Below are 24221 nucleotides of genomic sequence, written 5' to 3'. Positions count from 1 at the left end.
CAGTTTGAGCTTTACGTATTGAAAAGTGGAGCGCCAGCACTTTTCGGATGTGAATGGTTGAGAAAAATCCAGCTGGACTGGCACTCAATCAAATCTTTCAGAACAGGAAACAGCAGTCCAAATGGTAGCACTAACCAGAGAGTGGGAACAGATAAACAGATTGAAGACTTGGCCAAAAGCTCTCAGAATGCTATAAGGTTCAAAATGCACCCCTACAGGCACCGTTACACCCATGGGAGTGGCCGTCTTCACCTTGGCAAAGAGTACATATTGACTTTTCTGGGCCATTCATGGACTCAATATTTCTGATTACTGTGAATGCTCATTTGAAGAGGCCATAAAATGAGTCAACCACCTCAGTAAAGACCGTTTCAGCTCTGAGAACTATCTTCACTAGAAACACTTAACAGAACAAATTGTGAGTGACAATGGACCACAATACATGTCAGAGGAATTCCAACTGTTCATGGATAAAAATGGCATCAGTCATTGCAAGTCAGCTCCTCACCACCCAACAATGAATGGGTTAGCTGAAAGGTTTATCCATACCTTCAAGAAGTCCATTAAACTGATGGACAGTGAGGGTATTTCTCTGCAGCATGTGGACAGCTTCCTTTTTATGTATTGGAACTGGTTCATGCAACGACAAATCAAAACACCAACAATGCTTTTCATGAGCAGGAATCTGAAATCTTACATAGCATCCCAAAACCAGATTTAAGGAAGGAAATGCAGAATAAGCAGTTCAGCCAGTTGCCAAGTGAAGCAGCAAGGAGCTTCGAATTAGGACAGGAAGTCCCAATGTGCGATTACCGAGAAGAAAGGGGACACCCGGCAGGGTACAAGAACTGGACCATTGCTACAGACAGTGGATGTTGGAGATCATATATGAAGGCATCTTGTGGAACAGATACTGGATGCTCAACTGAAAAAAAACAACTGAGTTGATTGCACCTAACAAGATGAACACATTACAGCCTCCAGACTTACTGCTCAGTAATGATCATGTCACTGAGAGCAATGTGACACCGGCAACTGAGAACATTGTCTTAGACAAGACCAAACCTAATGCCACTTTACAGATCCAGAGGCGCTACAAGAAGGTTATCATCGGCAAGTCACTTGCCAAACCTGTTGCCACTCCACAGGTCCAGAGGTGCTATCCTGAAAGAAACAGAGCGCTACCCAAAAGTCTGAATCTTTAGTATAGTGAAGTTAGTTATGGACCATTATTCTAAAAACATGTTTATTTGGATAATGGTTTATGAAAATGAAATTGAATATTTTGTATATACAGCTTTATGTTGCATTAATCTAAAGGGGAGGAAATGTAATGTACGGATCTAATTCTTCTAGAGCTATGCCTCACCTTAACACTACACATTGATCTGCTCTCCATGATTGTGCATTGATCTCTCACTCTCTCCCTCACTGCAATGTGAATACACCAGTTAAAGCTATTTTACGCACACATGCTTTTTATTTAATTGATATGTAGTTGCACAGACACAACATAAATGACTGAGGGGAACAAGCTGTTTTTGAACCTGGTGATGTGGGCATTCAAGCTTCTGTACCTCCTGCATGGTAGGAGCTGCAAAAGGATGGCAAGGCCCAGATTGTGGGGAACTTTGATGATGATTGTGCAGTGCTTCATGTAGATACTACCAGTGTTGGGGGAGCCATGTGCTCATGATACTGTATGTTGCGCTGAGTCCACCCCTCTCTGCAGCTTCTTATGTTATACCGGCTCCCTTTCCTCCTCCTGTCTATGTACATAAGAGAAAGCTTAACTTTACCAATTAACCTGCATCTTTGAGATGTGGAAGAAAACCAGAGCACCCTGAGTGAAATCCATGTTGAGTTATAGAGAATATGTAAACTTCACATAGACTGCCCCAAGAGTCAGAGTGAAGCCTTTATTGCTGGAGTTGTGCGGTGGCAGAGATATATGTTGTTTCACAGTTCAGGCAGGATTTTTAATATTAATATAGATTTTGTTTTTACTTTACTTTGAACAAAAGTCACTCCTGATTTACATCCTAGATATCGAATCTCGCCTATTTTTGTTGTGCTAAAGCATTACTGTATTTAAAACTAATTCCAATTCAGGTCCTCACAAAAAAAAGCTAGAAAATTGGTCAAAAATGATATTTGCAACAGCAGAGGGTCATAGTGGCACAAACCATCTCATGAGCAGAGGGTGAATGGCATCTACCAGGTAATCTCACTGACAGTGCTCCATTGTTGTCACTGCATGCCCAATGATCTGATCACCACCCAATGGCACCACTATATCTGTGCAGGGTATCACCCTCACTTTCCACCCCAACATCACTCGCGACAGGACAGGAAAATAGAGGGAGAGGCAGTAGAGAGTGGTAATGAGATCAATGTGTCACTGCACTCAAAATGTGGGTTGCAGGAGGGAAATCTGATGTGGAGGGCTGTCCCAGAAAACTGAGCATAGTGATTCCCGTACAGTGCCGCATGAAGTTGTAGATGAATAGAAATAGCAATGCACACGAGTCATCTGTACAACAAGACCCTGCGTGAGGAGACCTGCTCTACTGTAGGACCAAGGAGAAGTTAACCCTGAGCAGGTAGCTTTCCCCCAAGAGACAGATGTGGCTTGTGTTAACTTGACACACGTCTGCAGGACGATTGAAACTCCCCCACATCCAGCATCATCATAAGCGGAGTCCAGCTCAGATTGTAAAGAATATGACTCTAAGGGGGACAGCACCAACCTATAAGTCAGTTGGGTCAGTTACGTGTCTGGTGGTTGAAGCAATAGAGGAGTTGTCGCGATACTAACCTGACAATTGCAACCTTGCCTGAGTCTCCTGTGCATTTATAGTACCTGAGATTCAGGATAATACTAAAGTATTCTTAGTGAAGGCACCAAGTCCCTTTTACTATGGCCTCTCAGGCAAGCCATCTTAGACAGTTAAGGCAGCAGATATGTCTTGTTGGCCATCTAGGACATTCGTATGGACTCAAAGGGAAGTTGAACAGTCTTCCAGCAGTCACTAATGGAATGTTCTGTGTTGTGAGAAGATGTTGAAAACCACATACAAAGTTGTAAAGTAGGTGCTTAACTCTACTGATGAATAATATTATTTTCAAACAATATTTTTATCTGCTATTGATGATTCTTAATGTATTAACACCATTCAAATGTGCCCTCATTTAGCACAATAATATTCTTCATTAGGATGGGATAAGTGGTGCTTGTGTGGCAATTATTCTCATTGTTACAGACCCTGGCATGTGTCACATTTGCTAATGTCATACATGACAGGTCAATGGGCCTGAATAAATTGACTAGCATGGGACAGTGAGGAGTATGTTCCCCAAAAGTTATTGCCATATTACAAAAGAATCAGGTGATTGTGAAATAATTTGACTGGTGTTGTTCTGGCATCGATTTTGAATGTCCTTTTATGCAAAATTCATTCCTATTACACTGTTTCCATCCCCTGCTTGTTCTGCGTTTACATTATTGTTCTTGGCAATCTCCGTGAAAGAGATACAAATGTGAAGATCATTTGCTGAGATGAGACCTCCATTCTATGTTGCCTGGTCTGTAGAAGACTCCCTCTACCAACATTCAAATGAGAGATTGCAAGCAACAGGACTAGGCAAGAGAGCGTTAGTAAAAACTTGTGCAGGAGACAATGACAATTGTGTGCTGAGTTGAACATGGGGCTTCTCCATTTTATACTTCAACGGTTGAGCCACGTAGTGTACCTTCAGATGATTAATTGCAGCAGTGGCTTAAAATGAGCTTCATTAGGAATATCATGAGAGATTTCTCATTATTGAGTGACTGTGACTTTGTTGGCTTAAAATATTTGCTTCTCGATAGGTTCTCCCTGCATAAGGAATGCTAACTTAATCAAAATGTAAACAGAAACTGCAGATTATGAGAATCTGCAATCCTGCAAAAAGACTCAGCAATTCAGGCAGCACATGTAGAAAGAGGAAACAGGGTTAATGTTTCAGCTCAAAGACCCTTTGTCCGCTTCACAATCTGATCACTATCTAGTTATCTACGTTACTGTCAGAAGCTGAAGGTACAGGTGCATCCATCACTGACGTGAGCAGTAGTCCAAAGGCTTCAGAAAGGAGCAAGTATCTTCTGTGTAAAGTTAGAATCTTTAAGCTATCAGGAAAGACAGAGTTTTATTTGTCATAAGGCCAGGAAATTGCACATTGAAGTAGAGAACCATGAAGATTCATTGCAGGTAGATATGTACAATCAGATGTGAGGGAATTTGATACATGATTTGGGTAATCTTGGATAATTCTATTTTATTAATGTTAAGTCTTTAATGGGCAGAGCGTCACAAGAAAATAGGAACAGGAGTAGGCCATCTGACTCCTCAAGCATCTGCTGCCATTCTACTTGATCAGGGCAGAGCTACCCCAGACCTCAACTCTGACCGTTCCAGATCCCTACAGTCCTTAATACCCCAAAATTTCAAAAAAGTATTTACTTCCTCCTTATATACTTTGTATGATCTGGCCTCCAGAACTCTAGAGATCAAACACCCACTGCAAAAATCACTTAGTTTGTATTGATTTCAATGATTTATCAGGTTCCTCATGAAAACATCACTCTATGATGGATTAATTCAAGCAAACCATGTTCTTCTACTCTACTTGCAAAATGATCATTTGAACTGCAACTTTACCAGAGATCATCAATGTCCTCCTCCACCTCTGTCCCAGCTGCTGTTCAGGCAGTGTTTCATAGTTCCCAGATTCTGTGCCTGCTTGCTGCTCTTCTGCCAATGCTGGCTGCAGTCTTTGATTGTAATTATTCTATGCCTTAGCAAATCAAGTGCTTGCTTAGATGCTTCCTGGAAGTTTTTCTTATTGAAATCCTTACTTATTAAATTAGGATTCCAGTGACGAGTTGGCTTGGGAAAGCACATGAACAACTTAAAAATATTAAAACAGACAAGGAGATAATTCAAGGGGCGGTGCTGCCAAGTTTGGAATATAACCGAGTCTCTGTGGTATATTAAGTGATTTTCCAAGGTACTGTGTTTACTTTTAAAGCCTCTAGCTGATTCTTATATGTGGGTGGGTAAAATCTAAATAGGCAAACGAGGTGATATGAAGCTGAGTCATTATGATGGGAGGTTGGCTCAAGTCTTGTATTGCAAATGAAATATTTCTCATAAGTTTCAGACAAAAATCTGCCAACAGGCTAAATAAATTGTGGAGAATTAAATAAAACTGGTCTATTTAAAATGTTATCAATTAGTATCTTCAATTCCTATGTTGTTTCCTTATAAATGCTCTTTCCTTTTTTGAAATTGCCTCTTCATATTCCTGCATAGATCATATTACAAAGGAAAGGGGCCTTGCTCAAGCAGCTAGATTAACCCAATGGGTTCGAAACAATGCTTTGTAGGCATTGCATGCCCGGGTCACAGGTTTGCTTGGAAGAAAAATACAGATGATTTTATAGTTGTTCCCATCATCAAAAACTCAGCTTTCCCCCCCCTGACAGCTGTAAATTATATTATATGAGTGTTGTGAAAATTTAAAAACATATAATCTTAAGGACATATACTGTACTCCGAAGAGCTGTTATGGAAAACAAACAACAGAAGCCTCCTGATGGTTGAAGTAATTTCCTGGATCCCTTCTATTGTTAAAATATAAGGAAAATTTTCAGCTGAAGTAGTTATAGAGTCAAATAGAAATACAACATGAAAATGGCCTCTTTGGCCTTACTCATCCATGCCGATGACCATATCAGCCATGCCTAGTTCCAGTTGTCTGTGTTGAGTCCATAAACCTCCAAGCCTTTCCCCTCCGTGAACCGATCCAAATGCCTCTTAAGTTTTGCAGTTGTACCTGCCTCAACCATTTCCTCTGGCTATATACAAACATTTGTAAATGCTATTCTATCATCTTCATTCTGACTTGTAGTTTCTCAACACCCGCTTCTAAATTTTGTTACTGTCCCATTACTTTCCTCCTTTGCATGAACATTCCTATCCTCATTTCAAATCTGGGTCTCTGCCCTATTTTTCTCAGTAGTTTCATTTTCCTGTAATACACTTGTTTAGAGCCAGTGACATGTACAGGCAATCAATATTGCTGGTTTACGGAAAGGGATAAGTATCTAGGCATTGTGTCTTTAACTAAATGGTTTTAGGTGATTTTTAGGAGGTTCCATGAACTTCTACCATTCCCAAACCCTGCCCCGGCTCTCCAGCACCATTTTGTCAATATCATGCTCAAAACCTGCAGCATCTGTAACAAATTTTCAGTTTGGATGAAATATCACTGACTTGAGAAATTTCTATAATTCCAAAGTTGCTGTCCGACCAGCAAAGTATTTCATGCAGTTTCTGAATTTGCATTTTTCATTTTCTGATTCTGATTAGCTTGTAGTGCATTTTGAGTATTCGGTGTCTTCTCCCACAGTAATTTGTTGTTCATAGATTCCGGTGTGTGTAAGAGTCTAACACGTTCAATTACTTTTGCTGGAAGATCCTTGAAAAGCAATGTAGAAATTAAATAATGAATAATAAGATGATTTTCTTTTCTATGTGTGAAGATGATAACTTTGTCAAAAGGAACACACACAAAATGCTGGAGGAACTCAGCAGGTCAGGGAGCATCCACAGAAATGAACAAATGAACAGTCGACATTTCCGGATGAGACCCTTCTTCAGGACTGGAAAGGAAGAGGCCAGAATAAGAAGGTGGGGAGAGGGGAAAGAGGATAGCTAGAAGGTGATGGGTGAGGCAATGTGCATAGAAAAGATAAAGGGCTATAGAGGAAAGAATCTGATAGGAGAGGAGAGTGGGTCATATGAGAAAGGGGAGGAGCAGAGAAACCCAAAGAGAGGTGATAGACAGGTGAGAAAAGGCAAGAAGCCAGAGTGGAGAATAGAAGTGGGAAAGGTGAGGGTATTTTTTTAACCAGAAGGAGAAATCAATACTTGCGTCATTAGATGGGCTGGAGGCTACCCTGACAGAATATAAGGAGTTGCTCCTTCACCCTGAGGGTGGCCTCAGTGTGGCACAAAGGAGGCCATGGAATGACATATTGGAATGGGAAATGGAAATAAAATACTTGGCAATTGGGAGGTTCTACTTTTGGCAGATGAAGTGGAGGTGCTCGACGAAATGGTTTATGACAGGTCTCACCAATGTAGAAGAGGTTGCATGGATAGCATCCATGAGAGACACAATAGACGACTCCAAAAGATTTGCAGGTGAAGTGTTGCCTCACCTGGAAGGACTGTTTGGGGCCCTGACTGGAGGCGAGGGATGAGGCGAATGGTCAAAAGTAGTTGTAAACCAAAAAAAAATTATAAATTTATTTTCAAATTTTATCTGTTGTTTTTCCTGCACTGATAACCATTAACACCACTGAAACTAAACTGATTGCATTTTCATAGTAAATTCTGTTTAAGTTGGTATGAAGTGGCAGCTTATTTCAGTTTTGGAACTAATCTTTGAATGCAATCCAGTTATGGAAAGGCTCTACTCCAATCTTAGCTTACCAGGCCCTAAGAAGTTATTCATTAATTTTAGTAGTCTGATCTCAGCTTTTCATAGGTTTTAACCTTCATGTAAATCACGTCCACATATACGCTTTCAGTTTTTTTTAAACTAAACAACCTTGTATGCAGAATTGCTTCAAGGTTAGTCACGATTCAGCAGCTAAGTTGTGGTTCATTCATCTGTACTTAAAATGTTGCTTATCAACTTCAAGAGACATTGTGAAATAAAGCAAACCAGATGTCTGTCATTTTGAGCCATGGTAATGTTCTTGCTGTGGGCAGGTGAAAGAGGTAGACTTTCCTGTTCTTAAAAGAAAGAAGGAATTGGGGGTAAAAGGCAGAATGCTTTTTGTGAGTTTTAACATAAGGAAGTGCTTCTTGTCTTTTCCAATAACCATCCAGGATTTTAATAGAATTCTAATTGATCACCATAGCATTGCACATGAAGAGTCAAGACTAAATGTAGTCTTTAGCTGAAATGGGGTTAGAGGCCACAAGCAAAGATGAAGTTCAGTTCCCAAATTAAAGTTAACCATACTGTTCTTATTTTTATATCACCATTTCAAATTCCTATGTCCATGTATATCAGAGAAGCTGCCTATGTATACTTCATGTGCACTGTACCTTTCCATCTGTTGTGCTGTCTGTCTCCAATGGGGGAAGATACCTTGCACCATGTCAGGATTACAAAGGTAATATCCATTTTAGATTGGATTGAGAGGTTTATAATGGGAATAATAAACAGAAAGTATACAAATAATTAAGTGTTTTATACAGCAAACACAAGGAAATCTGCAGATGCTGGAAATTCAAACAACAACACACACAAAATGCTGGTAGAACACAGCAGGCTAGGCAGCATCTATAGGGAGAAGCACTGTCGACGTTTCGGGCCAAGACCCTTCATCAGAACTAACCGAAAGCAAAGATAGAAAGAGATTTGAAAGTAGTGCAGGGAGGGGGAAATGTGAAATGATAGGAGAAGACCGGAGGGGGTGGGATGAAGCTGAGAGCCAGAAAGGTGATTGGCGAAAGTGATACAGAGCTGGAGAAGGGAAAGGATCATGGGACGGGAGGCCTCAGGAGAAAGAAAGGGGATGGGAGCATCAGAGGGAGATGGAGAACAGACAAACAACTAAATATAACTAATTATGTCAGGGATGGGGTAAGAAGGGGAGGAGGGGAATTATCAGAAGTTAGAGAAGTCAATGTTCATGCCATCAGGTTGGAGGCTACCCAGCCATAATATAAGGTGTTGTTCCTTCAACCTGAGTTTGGATTCATTTTGACAATAGAGGAGCCATGGATAGACATATCAGAATGGGAATGGGATGTGGAATTAAAATGTGTGGCCACTGGGAGATCCTGCTTTCTCTGGCGGACCGAGCGTAGGTGTTCAGCAAAACGGTCTCCCGGTCTGCGTTGGGTCTCACCAATATATAAAAGTCCACACCGGGAGCACCGGACGCAGTATACCACACCAGCCGACTCACAGGTGAAGTGTCGCCTCACCTTGAAGGACTGTCTGGGTCCCTGAATGGTGGTGAGGGAGGAAGTGTAAGGGCAGGTGTAGCACTTGTTCCATTTACAAGGGTAAGTGTCAGGAGGGAGATTGGTCAGAAGGGATGGGGGAAACGAGTGGACAAGGGAGTCGTGTAGGGAGCGATCCCTGCGAAAAGCAGAAGGGGGGGGAGGGAAAAATGTAATCCCATTGGAAGTGGCGGAAGTTATGGAGAATTATATGTTGCGCCTGGAGGCTGGTGGGGTGGTAGGTAAGGACAAGGGGAACCCTATCCCGAGTGGCGTGGTGGGTGGATGGGGTGAGGGCAGATGAGCGGGAGTTGGGAGAGATGCATTTGAGAGCAGAGTTGATGGTGGACGAAGGGAAGCCCCTTTGTTTAAAAAAGGAAGACATCTCCTGTGTCCTGGAAAAAAAAGCCTCATCCTGAGAGCAGATGTGGTGGAGACGGAGGAATTCTGAGAAGCAGATAGCCTTTTTGCAAGAGACAGGGTGGGAAGAGGAATAGTCCAGATAGCTGTGATAGTCTGTAGGCTTATAGTAGATATCAGTAGATAGGCCGTCTCCAGAGATGGAGACAAAGATCAAGAAAGGGAAGGGAGGTGTCGGAAATGGACCAGGTAAATTTGAGGGCAGGGTGAAAGCTGGAGGCAAAGTTAATGAAGTGGACGAGCTCAGCAAGCGTGCAGGAGGCAGCACCAATGCAGTGTTTTATACAGTATTTTTAAAATTGTTAGTACATTTCCATTATAACTGTTTGGATATGTTTTTTAATCTATTTAGCATCCGTCAACTTCTGTTTAGAAATTTTATAAAAGTGAACTACCTATCAACCTATATTTGCTGGTCATTAATGTTATAATATTTTTCCTTGATATTGAAAGCATTATTTCTAAACAAAGTTGATAAATTTTATCTGCCACATTCTTATTCACATTTTCTCCTTTTTTACCCCCCAAAACTCCTTTCTGCACCATCCACTATATTTTCAGCACAACGGTTTTATCCCTGTTGAAAATCTCACTGATCCTTTCCTCTTGGAGACTTTCTAGAGATAGATATCTGTGTCATACCAAGCGACTACTGTAATCTTCCCAATGTGACCAGGTTTCTTTTTCTTTTCATCATAATTTCTGACAACATCTTTTAACAGACAATTGAGTTTTATTTTGGCATTAATTCTGGAAGTCTTTCGATTTTCTCCTGTTCCTAAAACTCATCAGTCACAAAGAATATAGCTTAAATTTTTTTTCTCTAAAATGTGCCTTGTGGTCAATTTTTCCCTACCTGTCTATGTCATCGACATTCTTCTTTTTCTCATGGAAATATTTTGATAAAATATCAATAGTGCAATATCATGATATAAAGTATCAACAGCTTAGATAATGTTATCATTATATCATGTTTTTGAACACTTTATGTATTATCCCTGCAGTATTGCAGAGATTATAAACATGTAGTTACCATTTTTGAAAATAATTGATTGCTCGGTATAAATCTAAAATTTTGTTAAAATGTAACTATTCAGTAGCTATATTTTCAAAGTATATGTGATAATCAATGCCAACATATTGAGGAACAGAAATGAAAACTATGCCATTGCACTGGGTTTCCATGCACCCTCAACCCTCATATGGTGTTTGAAATGAGAATTATAATCTGCATAATAGGGTGAAATTTGAGTGCCACTCCTGTATTTCCTAACAGCAACACCAGCTTGACTCCCTGTGGAGGTTTTAGAAGCCATAACCCAATATTTCTATTGAATACGTCATAAACTCGATATTTGGAAGTGGTACCAGTATTTGAGACGCCTGCTGTATATTTTATGTCAGCAATTAGGATACACATCTGTTTCATTTTGAATAAACCCATGTGCCTAACCAGCTCAATATATCAGGAATTTAGGTCTCCAAAGGCCAATTTGATCCAGTCCAGCTATCTCCACTCTGAATGTAGTAAAATGAAAGCCTTATCTGAGTATGCTTGCAAATACAGACATTTTTCAGTACTCTTTTTGTGCATTATTTTATTTTTAAATCACTCAATTTTTGTCCAGAAGGATATTTTTTTCAGCAATTGTAGACAAATACTTCTTGTTGAATTACAATCCTGAATTAAAATTTTGCCCAAAATGTACAAACCAGCTCTCAGTGTAAAGCAAATTTTTTGCCCAGCTGTTTGTCATCTATTGCAAAGAGTGGTATAAAGTGTATGGGGATTTACAAATCTGAACTGGGAATGCACCCTGGCTTAGAATTAAATTTACAAATCATTTATCCTACCATTGCTTAATATCATTCACAGAATTTAAATTGGTCAGGTAAAAAAAAATTTTCATTGACACTGTGTCCTTGAGAGCTCAGTAATGTGTTATTGGCATACTCCATCATAGTAAAGTTTGTGTGCAGCTGCATTGAAATGATTTTTGAAAGATCTGATATGTTTTTTTTAAATTATCCTCAATGCAAAAAGAACAGCTGCAAAGATGGGAAATTGGAAAACTCTGGGATTGGAGAAGTAAACTTTCATTATTATGTTGGGTTTTGCAAATCAACTCCCTCAGTGAAAAGCTTTCCATAACAGGAGCACAGAAGTTGGATGTAGAGGTCAACATATCTCGAATGGTTCTCCATCACTCAAAGGTCTGATCACAAAATATGTCCTTAGGTTATTAATGGAGCTTTAGTCTATTTGCTGAATATCATATATATTGTAGGTATAAGTTCAGAACACACTATAATAGAATATTATAATATGAGTTAGAAATAAAGATCTGACATGATTTCATACCTTCATTTCATTCATTCTGTCTTATTAAGGTAATTACTTTTAGTAACGGGGTTCAACTTCCCTTCATGATTCAAATTCTGGTATGTTCATTATACATTAAATTTATAGAGCACATATGAATCATTTTACATGGTTCATTATCCAAACTATAACCACCCTATTTACATGACATGTATCAATAAAAATGCTTGGTAAGTAACATAAAAAATCAAATGATAACATAATATCAAGTAGATAAACTTTGCACTACTTAAACTTCGCAATACTCAGGATATCTTCAGGGAGCGATGTCTTAGAAAGGCAGCATCCATTATTAATGACCTCCAGCACCCAGGGCATGCCCTTTTCTCACTGTTACCATCAGGTAGGAGGTACAGAAGCCTGAAGGCACACACTCAGTGATTCAGGATCAGCTTCTTCCCCTCTGCCATCCGATTCCTAAATGAATATTGAATCTTTGGACACTACCTCACTTTTTTTTAAAATATAGAGTATTTCTGTTTTTGCACATTTTTTAATCGATTCAATATACATAATTGATTTATTTGTTTATTTATCGTTACTATTATTTTTATTTTATTTATTTTTTTCTCTGTTTGATTATATATTGCATTGAACTGCTGCTGCTAAGTTAACAAATTTCACATCACTTGCCAGTGATCATAAACCTGATTCTGATTCTGAAATTTAGTTTGCTCTTAGAATGCTTTAAATGTTACTGTGTTTAATCATCATCCAGTATGTTACTGTGAAATTTTTTTGAAGGGGAACATCATCTATGGTTAAGAGCAACACACAAAAAAATGCCAGAGGAACTCAGCAAGCCAGGCAGCATCTATGGAAAAGAGCACAGTTGAAATCCTTCGGCAGGATTGGAAAATAAACTGAGGGTTAGATTTGAAAGGTGGGGGAGGGGAGAGAGAAACACCAGGCAATAGGTGAAATTTGGAGGGGGAGGGATGAAACTAAAAGCTGGGAAGTTGATTGGTGAAAGAGACAGAAGGCCATGGAAGAAAGAAAAAAGGGGAGGGGGAGGAGCAACAGAGGGAGGTATTTAGCGGATGGGTGTGCAAGGAGATAACATGAGGGGGGGAAAGCGGATAGGAAATAGTGAAGTGGGAAGTGGGGGGGGGTGAGGAGGAAGGCATTACTGAAAGTTTGAGAATTTGATGTTCATGCTATCAGGATGGAGGCTACACAAGCAGAATATAATTTCTCTCCCCTCCCCGTACCTTTCAAATCTGTTCCTCCAACCTAAGTGTGGCCTTATCCTGACAGTGGAGGAGGCCGTGGATGGACATATAGGAATGGGAGTGGTAATGGGAAGTAGAATTAAAATGGGTGGCCACTGGGTGGTCCTGCTTGTTCTGGTGGACAGAGCGTAGATGGTCGGTGAAGTGGTCTACGGTTAAGAAAATGTTCACATTTCTGCAAATCTTACTTTGCTCAAAGAATAAGTAGTCACAGCCAAACAAAGAAGTCAGCTCTTTTGACACTGATGCAGGCTGTGACAAACCTTAATGGACCCTGAATGACTTTCGGTCTTCTCCGTGATTTTCTCTGGGTGCTCCTATTTCCTCACACAGTCCAAAGATTAATTTGTTAATTGATCATTGTAAATTATCCCGTGATTAGGCTAGCATTAAATTAATGGTTGTCAGGGGTTTCAATGTACCATAAGTAAGCATGGCACTTGCTGGCAATGCATTTAACGAGTGCTATTGGCCATTTCATGGATATAAATAAATGTAAATTTATGCCAGGTGAACTGATTCTGATTCTGAATTTACTGCAGGAATCACCTATTCTGCTTCTAAGCCAAACTGACGAAAATCTCACACATATTCTCAGATGATCTGTAAAAGCTTTCCCTGCAGACAATTTGGTATTGTATATTTTATATATTAATATGTCACTCACTACCTTGTAAATGCTTGTATCAAAACAACATAGTATTTTGATATTGCTATTGGTTTATTATTGTCACAAGTACCAAGCTATGGTGAAAAGCTTGTCTTGCATACTACTTATTTATTCAGTCAAATCATTACACACTGCACTGAGCTAGAATAAGGTAAAACAACAACAGTACAGAATAAAATGTTAAAAGTTGCAGTGCAAGTAATCAATAAAGTGCGAGATCATAGCAAGGTAGACTGAGGCCAAGACTCTACTTCATAGTTCAAGAGTCTAATATGAGTGGATGGAAGCTGTCTTTGAGTCTGGTAGTATGTACCTTCAAAGTTTAAAGTAAATTTACTATCAAAATACATATATATCAACATACACTACCCTGAAATTCACAGTAGGTATAAAGAAGCACATTAAAATCAATGAGAAAATTCACACAACAAAGATGGACAAACAAACAATGTGCAAATGCAACAAATTGTGCAAATACAAAAAGAGAATAAAAAACAAAATAATATTAATTAATTAATTAATACGCAATAAATTGAGAATATGGATTGCAGAGTCCTTGAAAGTGAATCCATAAGTTGTTAAACCAGTTCAGTGTTGGGCTGAGTGAAGTTTCAAGAGCCTGATGGCTGAAGGGAAATAACTCTTCCTGAACCTGATGGTGTGGGACCAGGGTGGCTGGGGTCCTTAACTACGGTGGCTGCTTAACTGAGACAGAGGGAAGTGCAGATAGAGGCCATACAGGGGAGGCTTATTCCTGTTGTTCTGAGTGCTGTCAAATACAGAGCCATTGCCATTCCAAGCTGTTATGCATCCAGACAGAAGGCTTTCTATGGTGTATCATTAAAAATTGGAAAGAGTTGGTGGAATGTGCCAAATTTCTTTAGTTTGCTGAGGAAGTAGAGGCATTGATGAGCTTTCTTGACCATCACATCAATATGGTTGGACCAGTACAGGCAACTGGTGAAGCTCACCCCCAGGAACTTGAAGCTATCAACTATATCAACCTCGACATCATTGATGTAGATAGAAGCATGTGAACTGCCCTGCCCACCTCTGTCTTATGTCAATGACTTTGATTTTTTTTGTTGACATTGAGGGAAAGGCTGCTGTCAGGATGCCGTGTCACTAAGCTCTCTATCTCCTTCCTGTACTCCAACTCATCATCATTTGTGTCTGTTTACAAAGGTACAGTATGTAAGATTTTAATTCATTGAAAATGTTTTATCAGTCAATGAACTGCCACTGTGATTAGGTAATATAAGCAAATTACCTCCTTTTATTAAAAAAACACTAAGTATCTGCTATTCTTTATTTCAGCCTGATCATGTCTATCAAGCAAATCAAATGAGATTTTCCAAGAGCAAATACTATTGAATATATTTTCTTAAATGTTTATTCTATTTTAAACAGGTAATAATAGAAAATTTAATGTTAGATCAGCTGGAGACAAAACAAAATAAATTGGTGACTATAGTTAATTCAATCTTTCAAACAAGAAGAAAGTATCAGTTGTCAACTCTTTAGTAAACAATACATTATTAGACAAGATTTTTAAAATATTATTTATATTTATTGACTATAAAGTCTACTATGGAATTAGAATGAAAATTTCTCCCAATTTTCCCTCAAGTTACAAAACTGACTTTCAGGAGCACAAAGTTAAAGGAATCCAGATTTGTGCAAACTTTTAACAATCTGGGTAATATAGGAAGAAAAATATGAATTTACATTGTTTTTCACAATTTAATGTTCTCATTACCAATAAAGTATGATGAAGTGTGGCATCTAATGCAATTTGGGTATTAATTTTCTATAACTACAAATCCTTAAGTACTTATGCGGCATTCTTATTAAAGCAAGTGCTGATCTGTTTGAAAAATATTGTAACATCTGCACTTCAGAGGTTTATTTATAAAAATATTTCAATATAAAATTTTATTTACCTACAAGAATCAGCATTTATTAAATTCCAGTTATTCTTGATAATTAACTCTAACATTCTGTAATATGAGTGTATTTAGATACATGCCCCTGTCATCAGCTTCATGAATAAGCCACAATGAATATATGTCAATTATTTACTAATTGCTGAAATATTTAGCAAGGTGTTAATGCATTTAATTTTTTTTGAATATTCATGATTTCATTCTTAAAAAAGATGAAGGAATTTCACATGAACATTTTAAACGTTTCTATATTCATATCAAACAGAATAACTCTAAGGTCAAAGAAAGATATTAAAACACATTCAAGTTTCACTATTAGAATATGCAGAGCTAGAAAGCTCCAAAACAATGGTTTTATGCTATTAAAAATCAGGTAACCTGAACGAAAATAATTTTGTGCATATTTCTGGCATTAGGAAATGTGTCTCCCCATTATTTGTTAAGCACTTCGTACTTTCCTTCCTGCTGTTAATATCCAGATGACATCAACAATAGTGCAGTATGTTATATTTGGGCATCATAAAACATTCAAGCTCACTAGTTAGAAAATTGACACTTCTTAATTACTAACCTTGTTTCTCTGGAACACTTCCATTTAAAGGCCAGCACTCAAACTGTTCTCTCACTGAGATCTGTGGCCTGCAATGACACAAATACAACTTTAAATGACTAAAATGTTTTATCCTTGGCAATCAGAATTGTGGTTAATGCTCAGATTCCTGGCCTTAGGATGAGTCTGAATTGCCTTTTTATATCAATACCTCTTCTCACAGCTTGCTGCATGTCATAGGGAGGTCACCCAAACTCTAAAATAAGGAGAGAATTCACTTACTTTCCCTTTTGCCCACAAAAGCAAGCAGAGTGGTCACATGAATATTCCTGCCCAATGTCATTATTGCATTTGTGGCCTTCTTGGCATCCTCTCGTTGAGGCAGCATGGTTGTAACATTGGAAGGTGATTTTTGAAGGCATTGCTCTTCACCAACTTACCATTTAAGAACATTACTCCCTCCTTCTCCCATCATTCAGCAGCTGGTCATTTAGTAGCAACACTTACCTATAGCTGAACAATTGTTCATTGTTTTGTGGTATGTCCCTTTAAATATTGATTGCAATGATTGCACATTGTAGGAAGTGCATCAAGAGGAAATACCACACTGAAAGCAACAATGCCAGATTCAGCACAGTCTTGCACGCAGGGACCAGGCAATGCTCTTCACTACCTTTGCAACAGCAATTCTCACTCTGTGTGCAAATTTAACTAACAGCATCTGAGTAACCAATGACACTGTTTAATACCAAATAAATAGGAGGGAGCATTATCAGGGCCCAACTGTTCAGAAAACTGGATTTCTTTTTAACTTCTGAACGTTAATTAAATTGATTAGGAAGGTGAAGTTTTCAAAAACTGCTCCACACTCCACTACCACTTTTGGTATCCCCGATGAACAATCAGGAAATGTGGAAAATATTGACATTTGTTCATGAGCTAGGATATTGCACTAGAAATTTGATGAGTGGCGCTATTTCTTTCAGTGCCATATTTCTAAAACAAAAGAGAAAATCCTTGAAAATATTTCTAGAACCATCCATGGAGAAAGAAACAAATGCCATCCTTGAGAAAGAAAGAGATTCTGCGTTCTTTCTGAAATGAGGTCATCCTATACTGACAAGTGACAATCAGAACAATGATGTTTTGTAATGCTTCTCCCAACAGCTTGCATGAACTTGTTTGTTATTGATTTTTACTGTGTCAAGGTCTCGATCAAAATAGTGATTGGATGTTATGCAATATCCTTTAACACATTTTTATCAGCAGGGATAACTTTGTAGGTCACTTTAAGCTAATTCTGCCAGCGCAGACATTGGTGCAATGGATATTGGTTATTGTTTTCCTTTCTCCTACTTAATGTTGTTGGGGATATTTTCGTAAAAAACCCAAAGGCTCAAATGATGCCATCTCTCTCTCTGAACCCTTAGTGCCTAGGTGGCACATGGGGCCTCAAATGATGCTATGCAGTAATGGTAATTTATTGTGCATACTCCCTTTCTGAATGATTTTGTTTTTAAGTTTATCTTGCAAGGTATTTTTTAAGTTGATCATGCATTGTTGATGCCTTGAGTTGTCCTTGAATGATGGTGAGTTATTGCAATCCATGTGGGAAAAATGCCTTAGGTGTTCATGTTCACCTACAAGTTGCATTATGATTCAACACTACTGTGCGCTAAAAAACAAAAATAAAAAACATAATAGGCTAGAATATTCATCATGTGGAAAGGAACCTCAACATGTATATCTTTAAAAAGGCGGGGAGACGAAGGACTTGAATGAAAGCTAGTACCAATGCTGATAGCCGATACTGTTTTCCCTTCTTTAAGTTGTCACATTCAGGAGAAGGCCTTTTGGCCTACCAATCCAATGCTAGGTATCAACAGAACAATGCTGTCAATTTCAATGACCCCTCCTGATTTCCCTGTAGTTGTGCAACCATTTCTCTCACACATATCCTTTGAATCTTTTTCATCATTGATAGATTGGTGTATAAGATGATGAGAGGCATTGATCATGTGGATAGCCAGAGGCATTTTCCCAAGGCTGAAATGGAAAGCATGAGAGGACATTGTTTTAAGGTGCTTGGAAGTAGATACAGGGGGAATGTCAGGGTTAAATTTTTCACACAGAGAGTGGGGGTGCATGGAATGCACTGCCGGCATTAGTAATGGAGGTGGATACAATAGGGTATTTTAAGAGACCCTTAGTTAGTTACACAGAGCTTAGAAAAATAGAAGATTATGAGGTAGGGTAATTCTAGGCAGTTTCTAGTGTAGGTTATATGGTCGGTACAACATTGAGGGCCAGTAGGCCTGTAATGTGCTGTAGATTTCTATGTTCCATGTTTTCTGACACTCAGGATAATTCATAGATGCCAATTAAACTACAAGGTAATCTTTAGGATGTGAGTGGAAACCAGAGGACCGACCACACACACACACACACACACACACACACACACACACACACACACACACACACACACACACACACACACACACACACACACACACACACACACACACACACACACACACACACACACACACACACACACACACACTCCTGAACAGTTTTAATTGGCTAAGCTAATACTACTCAGTTGTTTTTTTTCTAACCAAAGCACTAATTTTTATTAGTTAATTTATTTTGAAGCAACAACCGAAGGAAGATGCAATTTGCAGTGAAGCAGGCCCCTGCCCACTTCAGGTTATTTATCCTACAAAATACCTCACACAGGAATGGTAGAAGGCAAAGCCCTGTGAACTTTGACATTTCCCAGCTGTGAATCCAAAACCTAACTGGTCTGCAATATGGGGTAGTAAATAACTGCTCAACCTGGAACACTGGTTTAATAAACAAACCTGAGAAAACTAGTCACATAATACCAGGAAATCAATCAAATGCCCTATGTGTTATGACCTCAATAATTTGTCTAAATGATCATAAGTTTGCTACTGAATGTTCTTGCTGATTAATTTAGCAGGTTTGTATTATGCAAGCTAGAAAGTGCACAAGTGGATACAAATCTTTCAACCCATAATTACGCAATTTGCAAACTTCCTTTATGAAAAATGGAGTAGAGCTATTTAATACTAGCAGCTATTTATTTTTTAAGAGAAATGGGTTAGCTGAAAGAGAAAATAACTGTATCAGTTTTCTAAAAGTAATTGGCCATTGTAGAATATGGCATTAGTTGTATGGTTGTAAAATGACTTGGCACATCATCTTAGTGGTGGCTATTAAAAAGAAACACTATACTTTCAGTAATCACAAATTTTGATCTTACAGATCATGCATACATAGAAAATTGTCTTTGAAAATTGTTGGGTGAAACACAAAGCTCTGCCTTAAATATCAGTGTGTTGGCCATAAAATTAATTTTAAAAAACTTATTTTGTTTCCTTATACACAAAAAAATCATTGGTTCTCCCTTTCCACAACAATAGTGTTTCCAACTTAAAATCATGCAACATATTTGTCAGAGTTTACATAATAGGTTATTAGTAAGAAAGTGTTAACACCATCCCCTGCAGGTTTAGCTACCTCTCCTCAAAGTGCTGACCTGTCGGTAAATGATACCAAAGTTCTCTATGCAACTACAACAACTTTGTAATGTTTAAGTGCTTTTGATGACTGTTGCTGCTGAATTTTCGTTTCCATCTGGCTCAGGTCCTCAGGGCTTTGTGGTTTTTGCCTATTGATACAGGCCAGGTGGTCGAGTTGTGCGAGCTGTCTGTCATTGATTCAAAAATGGGACATGAGTGTAGCTGGCAGAATATGAGGATGTATAGAAACAGAAGGCAGTGACAGCTGTGGCAGGCAGTGCAGGAGAATTCCACTCATTCTTTCAGCGCTCTTCTGGTAAAGCTCACCAACACCTGGATGTGTCCTCTGGAATGTGCTACTCCAGGGAGGCGTGAAGTCCGAGAGAAAAAAAAGCTTTCCAGGAGCAAGGACTGCAAGATATAGCTTTCTAGACAGATCTGGATGTTAGGCAGCTGGAAAGCATTTTCTGATTTCCTGTACTAAGGATGATTTCTTCTCGGTATATTTATTGGGAAGCACCCCCTTTTTTTTAAAAAAGGGACTACACCAGAACTTTCAGCCACACTCAGTGGCCACTTTATTAGGAAGCTCCTGTACCAAAGCAAGTTTCCACTGAGTGTGTGTTTGTACTGTTTTGCTGCTGCAGCCCATCCATTCCTGGGTTCAAAGCATGGTGGATTCAGAGATACTCTTCTGCACACCACTGTTGTAATGTGTGATTATTTGAGTTACTGTCGCCTTCCTGTCAGCTTGAACCAGCCTGACCATTCTTCTCTGTCTTTTCTCATTAATAGGACATTTTTGTCCATAGAACTGCACTCACTGGACACTTGTTGTCTTTGGCACCATTCTTGGTAAATTCTAGTCTTAGAGACTGTTGTGTGTAAAAATCCCGGGAAATCAGCAATATCCGAGATACTCAAACCATTCCGTCTGGCACCAACAATCATTCCATGGTCTAAGTAATTTAGATCACATTTCTTCCCCATTCTGATGTTTGGTCTAAGCAACAACTGAACCTCTTGACCATGCCAACAAGCTTTTATGCATTGAGTTCCTGCCACATGATTGGCTGATTAGATATTTGCATTAACGAGCAGGTGTTCAAGTATACCTAATAAAGTGGTCACTGAGTGTATATCTACTGCTAAATCTCCATGAGATATCTTCCATAGTTTAAACTCATGCCCTGCGCTTTTTTTTTTGTAAATGGCAAGAAGGAAATTATACTAAAATTTATATCAACCATATTTTTGGTGAGAATTGTGCTAACATGTGCTAGTCAGAATTAAAGACGATACAGAGGCCCTCTTTACAAAGATAGATAATTACATTTCATTTCCACAAAAGTGATCCTCAGATACCTTTCTTTGTCTATCACACCTTTCACACAGTATGTGTTCCATACCCCACATTTCTGCTCTAACCTTAGTCCCTCCTCTTTGTCCTCACCTATCACTTAGCCAGCAATGGGTCATCAGCATAACTTGTACCCTTCTTAATGTTCCATTTATTGTTGCAAGTAATCATCCACCACTATACATATCTTCACTCTCACATTTCAATATTCCAAGAAAGATCAATACCTCCATTACTCCCTGAGCCACTTGCACTTCTTTTCATTTATTACACTTGTTGTTTACAAATGTGATCTCCACATTAGTGAAATCAAATGCAGATTGGATGATTTCATTACAGAATCAAAATATGATTTAATATCACTGGCGTATGTTGTGAAATTTGTTGACTTTGCAACAGCAGTTCAATGCAATACACAATAATAGAGAATAAAAGTGAATTATAGTATGAATATATATTAAATGATTAATTACATATGTAGAGCATCTATATTCATTCTGAAGTTGTCACCATAGGCTTCCAGATACCTGACAGCAAAATTCTCCATCCTACTCCCATTCCAACCATTCTTTTTTGGTTTCCTGCTCTGTTTCAACAAGCAGATTACAGAGCAAAATTCCATTTTATAGCTGGCTCCTTGGACTTAATTTCAGATGTCAGCAAAACCAAGGAAGTGATTGTATACTTCAGAAATTGGACATCAGGAAAGTACACACCAGTCCCCATTTAAGGATCAGCAGTAGAAAGGGGGAGCAGCTTCACATTCCTGGCTCTCAACATCTCAGAGGATAATCCTGGGCCCAACATATTTTTATAGTCATACTCTTGTCATTACTACTCAAAAATTCACGAAAAGATTCTTCCCCACTGCCATTAGATGTTTAAACAAAACATAAACCCATGAACATTGTCTCATTATTTGTTCTATTTATTTTTGTTAATTTTTCTGTAATTTGGGAGAACTCAGCATGTCAAGCAGCTTCTGTGGGAGGGAAGAAATTGTCAACTTTTCAGGTTTAATCCTGCAGCAGGGTTTCCTAGACTATGGTTGACAGAGCCCTCAATGCTGTGTGTTATTCTGCTTCCACTCTATCCTCTCCACAGAAAAATTCCCCTTATCTTTTTCTAAGTTGACTTCATGTGTTGCGTACTGCCAGCACCTACTCCGGACATGTAATGTACCCCTTAAAGAGGGGATGGGAGAAGGTGGTGTAAGGGAATAATAATTAGATGTAGGTCCTTCAAGCCTGTTCGATCATTCAATAAGATCTTAGGTAATTCTGTCTTTCAGCTCCACCTTTCTTGAAATCCACCTATCCTTCAACAACTGCATGTATGAAATAGGGCAAATCAAAGAACCTGCTGCATAAAATAATTTATCCTCATTTCAACACTGAGTCGCTAACTCATTTTGCCATAGTTACATGCCTTGGTTCCCATTGAGAGGGAGAGGCTTCTGTGAATCCAGATTTGCTCAGTCTACTCATGCCTCTTTGTTTAGCCTATTAACTACATTCACAAAAAAAACTATTAATTCATCAAATAGAATGCTCCCTTAGAAAGTTCTGCTAATTCTGTCTAATCATACTGTGATTTTCAAAGTTCTTTGTTTTAATGATGGTCTGCTGCATATTTCTGAAAACTGGTGTCAGGCTAAATGGTGAGTTGTACACTATCTTGTCTGCCTGCTTTCCTAAGTACTGGTTCATTTGCTACCTTCTGGTCTTTTGAGAACTATCCCAGAATCAAACCAACTTAGTATGTCTGAGCGAGCTTACCTTTCACTCTTCCAAACTCTTGTGGGTATAGGCCTATTCTCCTGCATTCCTCTTCTCATGCTGGTACACAATAAAGAGACTCTGCCTTTTCATCTTGTCATTTTTAAAAATTGTGAAATCTAGAGAGCCCAGCATTGAACACTGTAGCATCAAAGTAGTAACAGTCTACTGACAAGGAAAGGCTGAATAATTTCCACCCTTTGCTTTCTGTTCCATCCATGCTCTAATCCATCCTTATCCCGCAGGCCATCATTCTTTCAAAACCACTTTTTAAAAATTATTCCTTATTAATGTCTTCTGAAAATCCTCGTGGACTTCATCTAATTGCTTCGTTATCTACTCTGCTAATTGTGTATTCAAAATCTCTTAAGTTCATCAAACACAAATATCCCATTATAAACCTATGCTGATTCTGTCTAAACATGCAATAATTTTCTGAGTCTCCAATTATCATATCCTTAGTAATGCATTCTGGCATCTTTCCAATGGTTGATGTCAATCCAACTTGTCTATAGTTCCCTATTTTGTCTTTCCTCCTCGCCTCAGTAGAAGAGTCACAATGCATTGCAACTATTCCAGAAGCTAATAAGCTGTGGAAAATCCTCCACTATCTCTGGGTTGTACGCTATCATGTCTAGGGTCATGGTTGTTTATTTAGTAGAACAAACAAGTTATAATATTGTGTCTGCTGCTGATTTGTGCATGATTAATGCTGCTTGCACATAGAAATTGGGACTGGCTGGGAGCACAAAGTCAGCATGCTCTCTGCTTTACTATCAATTGACGTGGTTTAACACTGCATCAGAATCCTTGTAACAGGTTTTGGGGCTTTTCAAATTAATCTCCTGCATGCTTAAGGAAATGTAATTGTACAGGATTTTTCAATCTTTGCTGCAAATTCCATTGGCTGATATTCATGCAAATGTTGACGTTTCTTCAAATCACTTGCCATCAACTCTGCATGGTACTTTTCAAGAATACACTCTAGTTATGGGTGAGAACATAAAACATGGAACAGTGCAACACAGAAACAGGCTCTTCAGCCACAAAGTTATGCTGAACCAATTAAATTGGTAATCAAATGGCCACCTAAACTAATCCAGTCTGCATACACAATGTCTATATCCTTCCATTTTGCTCACATTCATGTGCTTTTCTAAACATTTCTTAAAAATCTCTAATATATTTGCTACTACCTTCACTCAATGCATTCCTGGGACTCACCGCTATCTGTTTAAAGAACTTGCCCCTCTCATCTCC

This window comes from Hypanus sabinus, chromosome 2, assembly GCF_030144855.1.
Source record: "Hypanus sabinus isolate sHypSab1 chromosome 2, sHypSab1.hap1, whole genome shotgun sequence".
NCBI classification, from domain to species: Eukaryota; Metazoa; Chordata; class Chondrichthyes; order Myliobatiformes; family Dasyatidae; genus Hypanus; species Hypanus sabinus.
Note: the sequence above shows the minus strand (reverse complement) of the source record.